Genomic DNA, 12629 nt, shown 5'->3' with positions numbered 1-12629 from the left:
TTATAGTAGCAGCGATATTGGTATTTTGACATTAGGAAGTGGCATTGTAGCTGTATAAACATGTGGTGACAGCTGTGTTAAAGATGAAAAGTAACTCTTGCAGTAACGTTAACTATGCAGGATGTTATATTCAAACGGTGAACTTAAACCAGAACAATCCCCTTCCCCCTGAAATACGTAGTCACCATCTGTGACTCCTTTCCGCCTTGGTTTGAACAGTCTTCTTGATGGGTGGATAAAACGTTTACATTGTTGCTTCCCAAGATACTTCTCAATGAGATCAAGCTTCAGATTGAGAACCCTAAAACTAAATTTTGAAGTCAAGCGGCTTTTTCAGATACGATGGAATGTCCAGCAAGTAATGGATCTGAGTGTACTTGAAGTTGCACCATTTATTTTCAAAAGATATTTCCCACATCAGATGACTCTGCCAGGAAGAACAATATCAAAGAGCTCAGAAAAGTAACTATTCTTTTATGTAATCCAAGACTGATGGAGGGGAGGGAGCTTTAAAGATATTTCTGAAGAAAGAGAAAAACCTAACTTATTTTGAATGCCTCGTTAGTCTTGGTGGAGAGAAATCCTATATATGAGACCTTCTAAGAAGAAAAATCTTTGCCCTGTGTAATAAGAAGGCATTGCTCTCTCAGTTGACATGTACTTTAATGAAAGGATTGGAAATAACTATTACAACAGTGTCCCATTTAATTATAAATTCACCCCACAGTTTAGAAATCTTTTGCATTAAAGACATTGTGAATTTGAATTTTTTTAAGAGGTAGTTAGCCACAATGCATATGTTTAAATATTCTATGTTGTATAACCTATCTACAAATTCTAGTAGTATAATTTAATTTGGGAACCATCTTTTCCCACCTTACTCCTATCCTTTAGTATGTTGTGTTTTCATATTAGTTGTTTAGCTTTAAAAAAGATTAAACTAGGAATCTGGGTTAATACGTGGCAATATTAGTGCATCCTTGTGCCCCAAAGAGCTGTTTATTTCCCTTGTATTCACTTCTCCCTTTCCATTTCAAATTGAAGTTAAGATTATAAACTCTTTCTCTTAGATCATATATCTGAATGATGCTAAATTATAAATCTTATTAGGTATGATTCACTGATTTTAATCTTACAAGATAATTATTCTGAGTAGGATAAAAGGTTCCTTTAAGATTGAAGGCATTTTCATTACAATACCCATTTAAGATCAAACAAATACCATAAAATAAACAGAGTCCTATTAGTCATTTAAGCTTAACAGTTAATACTTTTGGATTTAAATATGTGAAGAAATAAGGATATGAATAGGACGGTCTTACTGTTTGCACACTTTAAGTGCTTGTGATAAATTTTACTGCCAGGAATTACGTGTATCTAAAAGAGTCTTTTAAGTAAAAATTACAGTTGTGATTATCTAAATGGAAGACGCTCTGTGCACGTGCACAGATACATTTCTCTGTGAAGGTATTGATGTCAGGGACGCTTTTGGTATTTCTTTATGAGTAATTAGGTTAACGGGGTTAGTTAGAAAATGTGTCCTTTCCTGGAAAATGAAAAATTACATTCAAGCAGAAGTAAAAGAGTAGAACATAATCAAGACTTTAAGTACTTAAAAAGATATTTTATGAGTCATTTTTAAAGAATAATACTCAATATGTAACTTGTTAAGAATAATAGCCATTTTTACTTTTTAAATCACATCTGTATTAAAACTGGCTTTCCGTTCATGAGTCACAAATCTGGAGTCAATTTTCGACCCCACTTACAAAAAATATTGGTCTAATCGCCACCCCCTCTTACCATGGTGTTCCACTCCAATCGTGTTGGTATCAAGTTCTTTAAAGAGAGATCTTCGCTTGCATTATTCAGAAAATTAAGCAACATTTTTGAGGGGAATACTGATATGACCGAAATGTAGACACTGGGACCCTGCCTGGCCTGAGTCCTTGTCTGACAAACGAGAAGGACCTTTATACGCCTACAGCGCTTGTTCTTTCTGTGGGAAGATTTTAAATGTACTAAGAATTGAACAGCCCTTGTTCCTTCTATGGGAAGATTTTAAATGTACTAAGAATATAAGTGTTCCCTAATTGGAAAAATATGTTTTATGTAATTCTAAGAGTACCAATCAACTAATTTACTTATGGATGGTAAGATAGTAGGACTAAATAATCTTATTCAGAAATAGGTGTTTAGAGTAGTAGTATCTTTCTAGAGAGAGAAAAAATCTGTACGTATGCAAAATCCCTTTTGGGATTTTTTTGTTTGTTTTCTTTCTTTTTTTTTTTTTTTTACTGTGGGTGAAATCTCTATCAATAATGTTTAGGTTGTAAAAGTATTAGGAAAAAATCTAATATTGGAAGTTCTGTATTATGCTATGTTCTTTTAATAAGTCCTCAATGAGTGCATACAATGCACTAATACTTGTTTTGTTTGTTTTTTAATTTGTGTCTTGTTTTATTTTGTTGTAGCATCAAATTAAAAGACCTTACAGGAAACTATTTTGTATTATTTATTTTTAAAAATACTCAGAATAGTACAACCTGTGGTATAGGTTTGTTTATAATGATGAGCAAAAAGCCCCCATTTTACCCCAATATAATTCCGTTTCCTTGAAATCTACGCTACTATATCAAAATGCCACTACTACTAAGCTACAATTTAGGAGGTATTGCTGGTGTATAATTGTAATGCACATGTGTACCTAAATACATATTTTTAAAATATTTATCTATAAATTCTACTAGCCACCTTTGCAGGTGTCCTTGTGCTTGGGGCCAGTGGGGGAATGGTTTTCTATCTGTTTTGCTGTTTGCAAACTCACCAGAAACCTTGCTGTCTCATCCATCTTCCTGCTCTTGGAATTCATTCTTACCCATACCTGTGTACTGTTTTGAGGGACTGAGATTTTTTTCTCTTTCTTTTTTTTTTTTCTTTCTAGTATTTATCTGTAGGGCTGTTTATTACTTGATCAGATGGAAAATCAAATTTCACTTGAGCCACTGGAATATGATATTTAGATCATGAGGAGGTAGCTTGAATTAATTTAGAGGTTATTGGGCTGTGTACTAGGAGGAAAGTGTAGCAGCATTTTTTGGCATGGACAGAGGGTGAAAGACCACTTGTAGGAATGAGGAAATAGCTAAAGACAAAAAAAATTAGGGATGTTGTTAAGGAAACTAAGGGTGAGGGCTGTTTTCGTGTAGCTGTTGCTAAAAATGAGGTTGGCAATTTAAAAAATCAAATCCTAATATAATTATGTGAGAAAACCTCATTTGTTAGGAATTAGTGACTAGTACACATTGATTAGCACACAGCACTATATAAACAAATTATGTTCTTCTTTTTTAAAATGGCAAGTTCTATACCAAATCTTGGATGTATGGGATTTGTGATAACCCAAATTAAAAGAACTATACCCCCTTTTCTTCCTTATAATTTGAAAAAAGTGTAAAAAATACACATGCCTTTAAAGATGATTCATATTACTCTTAGACTCTTCTCCTTCACATACTCAATTTGGTTATGTCTCAAATGAAGTTATGGAAGAACATCTACTGAGGATTAGGATATATCTTTATTAAGACTTCTTTTTGGGAAATAGTGAGTTTATTGTCATTATAGAAGTCAAATCATTAAAGTAGATAGATAAATGATTTAATTTGATTTGAGCATAGTTTGATGATAAATTCTGTATCTACCCTGTAAATGCTAGCTGTACGTTAATGACCAAAACCAAACCAAACCAAACAAAATTTGTCAAAGCCCCACCTCAGACCAGTTAGATGGAAGTTCTGGGGGATAACCAATTTCTTTTTCTTTTTCTACCCCAGTGATTCTAATGTAAAGTTAAGATTGAGAATCACTTCACTGAACCAAAAATTTATACATTTCATGAGCTCTTAAATTTTTTGCTTTAAGTTTTAATTTTAAGAACTTCATTCTTCCTGGTTTGAAGTCACAAAAATAGATACATCTATTTAGAATTGAATACACTCATGATATGTACTAGAGATAGTTCACTCTCTGGCTAAAGTTCAACAACAATCTATGAAGAATTTTAGGAACATTGCCACCATGCTGGTAAGAGTACCTCAGGAAAGTGACAATGGTGACAGCAGCAGACTCCAACAGTCTATCATATTTGTGACCTTGGGTAAGTCCTTCAGCCTCTTTGAACCTCAAAGGAGGGTTCATCCAATGACTCTTACGAATTTTTTCCAGTTCTATATAATTCATGATTGCTTGGTCATCGACTAGTGAGCTTGAGTCACTTGGAACCTTGCTGGTGGCCAATGGCTGAGTGATTTTTTGTTTCTTTTTAAGAAACTCCAGAAGTTGTCTTGGAAATAATGAAGGGAGCTCAAGGAACATTTATCACTTTGTTAAGCCCTTCAGGAGGGATGGTAACCATTCATTAAATATGCTTACTAATTGGTTACAAGCAAATGTGTCAGCAATTCTAATACCTTGAGAGTTGACAAGTATTAGTTAGCCAGTGCTTTCTCCCTGTAAGAGATATAAATAGACTGACAAGCAGATTAACTTAAGTAGTAATGGATTTAGGGACTTCAGATCTCTTTTAAAATATGTCAAAATTATAGATCAGTATGAAAGTTGGATGTTTATCAAACTGGAAGCAACTCCATCTTTTTAAAATTTTATCCCTAACTAAACTTTGTTCATCTTCTTTTTACCGCCTGGAATGCTCTTCTCCTCCACCTGTCGAAAACCTACCAGGACTTTGACATCTAGCTCAAATGTTGCATCATCTATGAAAACTTCCTGAGCCACCCTAATGAGGATCCATTTCAACGTCTGCTTGATATTCCTTAATCACTTAAAAAATCTCCTTTCAATCATTTGCCATCATTTTTCTTCCTCTATAGATTGCTGGGCATTTTTGTTTCTCATTTATGAAATTATAAACTCCTGAGAGCAGACTACATCTGATTCATTTTTTATTTTTAATCTCCTCAACGTGTGTATACAGAGCAGGACCTATAATAGGTGTTCAATAAATGTTTGGTGAAATGAATCAATAGAAATGTAGGAGACTGTCACTTGGTTCATCTTTTATTAATCTTACTTTAAAAAACTGGAAGATGCTTTTAAAAGTACTTAAAAACAGATATATTAAAATTGTGTATTTCGTTAAAAAATGAAATTTCTGGGCTTCCCAGGTGGCGCAGTGGTTGAGAGTCCGCCTGCCGATGCAGGGGACACGGGTTCGTGCCCCGGTCCGGGAAGATCCCACATGCCGCGGAGCGGCTGGGCCCGTGAGCCATGGCCGCTGAGCCTGCGCGTCCGGAGCCTGTGCTCTGCAACGCCGCAACAGTGAGAGGCCCGCATACCGCAAAAAAAAAAAAAAAATGAAATTTCTGTATTCTTTAATTACTAAAGAAAGACTTTACAATCTTCTTACATTTCTGAAAGAAAAGTTTTATAATTATATACTTAAGAAAGGGCTTACAGTTATTTATTCTATTTTCTCCTATATCTCTGGGTAGGAGAGCATTTAAACTATTTTATAAAAACAGAACAGAACATTATAATGATATCTTTAACAAAACTCTGTAACCTATTTCGATTACAGGCGGTAACACATGGCTTCAAATCACTATGCTTTACATATTTAAATATTTTTTCCTTTTGTTTTTGCAGTTACAAAAATTCGAGGGTATAGAATCATAAAACATTAGATGTGGAGACTTCCAAATCAACTTCTTGACAACATAGGGTTGATTGACACTTGGTTATTCAGCCTTCCGTTGAACGTGGGAAATCAGCATATCCAAAGGCATTTCTTTGTATTTTGTCCTTTCTCTGATAAATAGGCAGTGTGCAAATATGTGCCTGGTGGTACTCAAAACATTTCCTTGGGAACATGATGGTACTTAGGGTGATAAGAAGTAAGATGCAAACTAGCTGATCTACAGTTGATATGATAACTTTCATTGACTCTGTAGTTTGTGAATGTCTTTGGTTAACACTTTAATTGACATACTTTTGTTTCGTATTTAATGTCTGACACTATTCATTTATTTTGTATTAAGTACTGGGCAGTAAACAATTTAGCTGGGGTTACACCCAGTGACCCTATCTTCTAGTGGTTCAAATGCGTCACCCGCTCAGTTTGTGTGTTAGTGGAAGGGTCAGTTTCTTTCTGAAACCTGTCACTAATGTTACAGCATATAGCATTACAAAATTTTCTAAGGGAAATTTAGTTTGAGCAAATGTTGAAATTGTAATGTGTTAGTCAACAATATTTTACAAAGTTTCTGTTTTATATTTGTGTATTTGAACCTAAAGATAGATGTACTAGAGAAAAGCACTTGTTCACATTGCTTCATGAAAGAACACAGGAAAAACAAAGACTCTATTGTCATTCTTCTAAAAACACAATTTTACTAAGGAAACCTATAACCTTTACTGAAAGCTCACTGGTTTTCTTCCAATTTGGTCTCTTCAAATCTGAAAAGTTCTAGATGCTATCTTACTACTACTACTTACTACTTCATATACTCCATGTAGAAGAAAATATCTGCAATGCTGATCATTGAACCTGAATTATTACAAAGATACACTGTTAAGTGAGCCACAGTGGACAAATGTTGTTTGGTCAGTTGCATGAAAACACTGCATCTTCAGCAAAGAGCTTCAGTACTAAAGAACTATAGTACATTAGAGGTAGAATAATAAAGATTGTGAAGCAGTAGGTTAAAAGTAGCAAGAGCATTTTTGCAGTTTGACTGCAACAATCTATTTGTTAAATTAGCTTTTCTGGTTTTCTGGAAACCAGTACTCTTCAAGCAAGTTAAAATTGCTTAACTATAAGTTGAAATCCATGAGATTGAGAGTAACGACTATGAATTGTAAAGCCATAATAATGATGGCTTGCCAACAACCAGACTAAATCAAGGGAGGATTTAAAAGACATAGGTTTAAAATTCTACCTGATTATAATCAGGAAGTTGGGGGGTTTGAAAGTAAATAAATAAAAATATCCACGCAGATTCCTCACACCTAAAATATCAGCTATTCTTCCTTTAATTCTCTCGTAGAAAAAAGTAGGGTGATTCCCCAAAGCAGCTCCATACAGACACCATCTAAGTGAGCCAATTTAAATCTCTCCAAATTCTTAACTAAGTGGCCCACGTCTATCTGGGAGGTGGTACTTATTTGTCCCTTAGGTGATAGATTTGGCGTGATATTCAGTTGAAGACTCAGTAAACAATATTTACGAGGAATTAGTTAAAATTGAAATTGAAAATGGATATTGAGGTATAGTTCACCCTAAAATGGCTTGGATATATGTGTCAGATGTGCGTGAAGAGGATTTTTAAAAATGGATCCTTTGGATTAGAATAAAAACTAATCATAAATTAAGCCACTTAAAATTTGCTTGCCTGATATGATTATTTTCTTTGACTGACCACGCCTTCTTTTAGCACTTCCCACCTTTGTCCAGGGTTCAGTTTCGTGTCATGCACATGTCCTTGGAGAAATGCAACGTCTTTCACAAGATTTTGTACGAGTGAAATCAGATACCAGTTTTTATTGCAGAACCGAGGCTACAAATGTTTCTCTTTAAAGACATTTTTAATAGAAACAGTAAGGTATAAATCATTTAAGCAATTACCTGGACGTTGTGGAAATGGGGCTTGGCTTGTTCTGTAGCCCCAGATGTTTCCAGATTCTAGTAATAACCCAGCCCAGATATTTACAGCTTAATTTTCTGTGCATGTGCACTTGTCCACAAATGGCTCCTATTTCCCATGTTTCTGTTGGACAACTGGGCCACTTAGAGGTAAGGAAAGTGATCTCAGCGTGGGTGATGACAAACAATGGTTATAATAAGTTGCTTCTAGAAACTTTGATCACTTAAAAAAAATAGAGAGGCTAATTCTTAGAGGATTTTATACTAAGAAATAAATTATTAAATGGCATTTTCCTTTATGGATGAGGGTGGGGGAAATAACATCTCCCCATCCTCAAAATTATATTTAGCCTTGATCTACTATGTGATAAAAGTAATTTTTTTTAATGTGTCTTCTGGCACTGGTTGGGTTATCATGCAGGCTGCTAGTTTTCTTTGCATCACTGCTCCACAGTTTCTCTTGTTCTTACTAGAAACTAAACAAATGGAAAATAATGATTGGTAACCATCTGCTGTGCAGAAATTTCACATATAGCAGTTAACTCTATTTTATAAAACAAGACCAAATGAGTGAATTATACTGTTGCCAGTAAATAGCAACATGCAGTAGAGCGTTCCTTTGGACAAAGCAAGAGCATAGGGAGCCAGCATTTATTATGGGAAGTCAGTTGGGTGGGCTCTGGGGCTGAATGTGGCCCGGGCGTTTATATATGTATGTGTGTCTATGTGTGTACTGCATGTGTGAAGAGAATGGTGGTTTCCTCTCTACCTGTTCCTTGTGTCTCCATTCTCACCCCCAGATTTCCAATCAGGTAACTCGGAGTAATGTAGATGCAAATAAATCAGTTCAGTCACATCTTCCTCTATCTTTTTATTTGCTTAAAAAAGAAAGTCAGAATCCATAAAGCCACACAGAATAAAGATTTGTAAAAGTATGTAGGCTTCAGATCAGAATCATGTTTTTTCCTAAGCCGTACATATTATAATGAAAAGAGACTAGCCAATTTAGCTTTAAATCATTCTCTGGTCTTATCCCCTGCCTAAAGAATACTGGAAATTAGATTGAGTGTATGTCCAAAAGATATTGACAGGCAATGATTATTCATATAGTTGCTACTGAAGTGTGCATGCTATACTGAGGGAAGACATATAATGGAATAGACAGAAGTAAGTGGTTACAAAGAATTTATTCAAATGGACCAGGTAAGACCTGATTTTATGGTTGTCCATATAACCAATCAGTTTCTTTCTCTCCCCCTCTCTATATCTGTACAATCTGTTTAGTATATCAATGTACTTAGACATTCAAAACATACATGTTCTCTCTAACTTTCACTTATTCGATACTAGGATTTTGCCATACAGCAAGAAAAGTTGTTTAAAATGGGCAGTATATTGAGTTCAAAGGACCCATACAGTTCATAAATTCTCTGGTGTCTACTGGATTTTTCATCAGGGAGACTTCCAATAAAAATGATCTATTTTAGAAATAATATTGTTTAGTAGGTTGAAATGTGGTGTAATAAAATTAGACCTTCAGTCTTCTAAAGTTACTACTTAGATGGCACCCTTGGGATGGTAAAATGGCTGCATAAGCAGATGAATCAGACAGTTCCACTGATGGGTACATTTGTCAGTCTCTGTTACAGATATAATATATTCTTATATCTGTAATCCTGACACTGTTACATCCAAATGAAATCAACATGAGGTTGTCATCTTTAAGCAAATATGTTAAGTGTTGTCTTTTGTGCTTTGGATTTGAAAGAAAGGGGCCCAGGGGAGGCCGCATCATGCAAATGGAACAAATCCCATTTCTTCTGAGCTGTGCTGTTTTCCCCTCCATGGCAGCTGGCTGTGTTATCTTTGTGTGTTTCTCTGAGCGCTGACAATTCTTTCAGTGATCTAAGTTAGGGCACATTAGAAAGTGGAAGCAGCTGTCTGTCGCTATACTGAGAGACGTGTTTGCTCTACTGCAAAGATGAAGGACCATGAATCCTTGACACACTCCCCCCGCCCCCCCCCTGTACTTTCCACCATGATCAACATTCAGACGCACAGATTGTCTGCTTGGACAGTTTTTTGTTCTGACTGACAGCATCTGGCATAGACAAATTTAAAAATACATAGCATGCCATGCTTGGAATTGGAACATCCCTTCTTTATTAATCTTCTCATTTAAACCATTCATTTACATTTCAAGAAAGGTTACAGCTTGATATGGTTGAAACGTTGATTTTTAAATGAATAACCTTCTAATGAAATGTCTTGAATGAGTACCAAGCAGCTAGTGTTCATTAAAAATTACACCCGATTAACACAGCTTTGAAAGCCTGAGAGGAAAGGGATTTCTTATTGTTTTAATCCACAGTGCAATCCGGTGTTTACCTTTCTGGCACAAAGCGAATAGAAATGATGCCTGTACTCGCAACACTTCTGATATTGAACACAACTATGATATCACCCTTAAGCTGACAGAACACTTGGCCTTGTTTAATCAGCTTTCTCTTCCTCAGAAAACCCCCAGAGTGTTAAAAAAATTTTAAACGTCACCAAAATCTGCCTTGTTCAGATCCTCTCTTTCTCCATGTCCCACCCTCTCCCCACCCCAAAATACTATGTCTCTATGCCCAAATCAGAAAAAAAAAGGCTGATATATTTTCAGATGGAAAAGTGGTACAAAACGCTTTTAGATTAAACATTCCCTCTGACCCCAGGATGGTGGATATACATTTGTTTGTCTGCATTACTTTAGTGATAAAACATAACAGTGCAAAAATTGCCCTCTTTCTCTGCCTCATGTAACTCCCCCATACATACTCACATTTATCCATTTTCAATTCCACAGCCAACCTTAGCAACATGCTTGTCTAGCATTTATGTAAAAATAATATGAAAAGTGGCCATATCAGTCAGTCTGTGGACTTTGAGTCCAGAGGACGGGGGGTGGAATGTGGGGAAAGGAATCCTCCTTTTATCCTACATTTTAGACTTTTCATATCACTGCAGATTTCAGCTATAACTACTCAACCACAAGTGTGGCTGCAATAGTTCTAAGGGGTGTTTGGAGGGAGGGGTGGTACAGAATTATATATATATATTTTTTAGAAAGGAACTGTTCAGGTGCTAGGTAGTAAATATGTAAAGCAAGCACACTGGTTAACTTGGAAAAATAGGCTTCAGAGAGAAGTTCAATTAACAGTTGTAGGCAGAAGAGGTGATGTATGTATTCAGCATGTGTAAGAGGTCATTTGCTTTAGGATACATTTTGACGAATTTGAGAGAAATAGATGCTGAAATAAAAATGAAAACAGATTACAGCTTCATATCAAAGGCACTTTTACATTCTTGAATATAAGAAGGGAAAATGACACATTTTTACTCCATGGATTATATATTATTTAAAAATTTTGCTATTTTGTGTTTTGTGAACTTATTTCATTTAAACTGTTCATCTAAACAAAATAAATCTTGGAAGTTAATGTTATCTTTGAATCTGGAATCAGTTTATTGCTTCACCCCTCAACCCAGACCTGGGCTCTAGAAATTTAGGGTAGACACTGTTTGGTTTCTGTTTTTCTGTTCTTTCTTTCTTTTTCTTTTCTTTTCTTTTTTTTCAAGAAGCTAATGGCAGGGATTCAGATCAGAGTAGATCTGGTTCCAGCATTTTGATTGCCAGTTAATGTTTTATAATCAACATTTTAAATATAAATTACTTCATTCGTTATTTTCCATTTTGATTTTTTTTAATGACCAGGTTTTAAAGGTGGTGCCATTGTACATCTGTAAGCAAACTGGGAATGGGTTAGAGTACACAATTCCCTCGTGTAAAAAGCCAGGTTTAGCAGTAATGCTTTTAATCTGGACTTGTAGGGGATTCAGAAGCATCCATAGATCTGCTCCAGTAATTATCATACCCCAAGTGGCACTGGAAGAGACATTTGCCTAAAAACTTGATGTCTTCATTACGCTGTTTACATTTTAATTAGAAACATGAAAATTACTGATTCATACAGACAACTGTAGTTTAAGTGGTTTCGTTCACCATCCAATAAATATAAAAAAGAAAAAACCACCACAGTTGGCATAAATAGTTTACTAGGAATCATTCATGGGAATAATGTGTTGCCACTATAAGCCGCTTAAAATATGTTTTTATTTTACCAGAGGTAGAATTTGCATATAAATTAGAGAATGGCATTTTAAGTTGACAGTCATTTATGCAGAATACCACCTACATGCAAATATGTATATGGGTGGGTGTGTATACTTTCTATGGGTTTATACAGTTTTACAGTATTGTGGATGTGCACGTGTACACATCAGCCTAGTCGATCAGTTTTTAAAAGGCATGTCCTCTTTTAAAATCCACTCAGAAATGCTGTGGGTGTTCTAAATATGCCCATCCGCAAACACATCTTTTGCCTGTTGGGCAATGGCAACTTTGCATTAAGGAAAAATGTTTACTTCTTGTATGCATATGTCTCAAAAAGGAGTTGCTGTTGCATTTGCTTCTTCCTTCCCTCTTTCCTCTCTTTTCCATTCTCCCGTAACTTTTGCATGTACCTGTCAATGCTGCTGCCCTAAAATCGCTCCCACTCAGAGCGGCTGGACTGAAGCAGGGTGGCTGTCAGAGTCCATTCCTGAGTCAGCAGCACGCCCATTGCCTGAATCTTGCGACAGTCACTCATCCAGTTTTCCCCTCCCCAGGGGACAAGCATCCTCATCAGTGAAGAGGAATGACCCTTCTGTCTGGCAGGCTCAGAATCCCGAATCTCCCCACTTCGGTGTGTGAGTTCAAATCCCCTCGTCCTGGAGGCAGGACTGGGACTCCAGCTAATGACTCCAAGATACAGAGAGGGTCAGCGCACTTGTGAGCTGGCATACTGAGGCATTGTACGAGCTGAGTTGCACATATTTCCCATAACTGTAGACTCCTCTCCATCCCCTCCCCTCCCCTTCCAAA

The sequence above is a fragment of the Phocoena phocoena genome, chromosome 7 (assembly GCF_963924675.1).
Source record: "Phocoena phocoena chromosome 7, mPhoPho1.1, whole genome shotgun sequence".
NCBI lineage: Eukaryota > Metazoa > Chordata > Mammalia > Artiodactyla > Phocoenidae > Phocoena > Phocoena phocoena.
The sequence above is the reverse complement of the archived record's forward strand: the minus strand, read 5'-3'. Positions refer to the sequence as shown.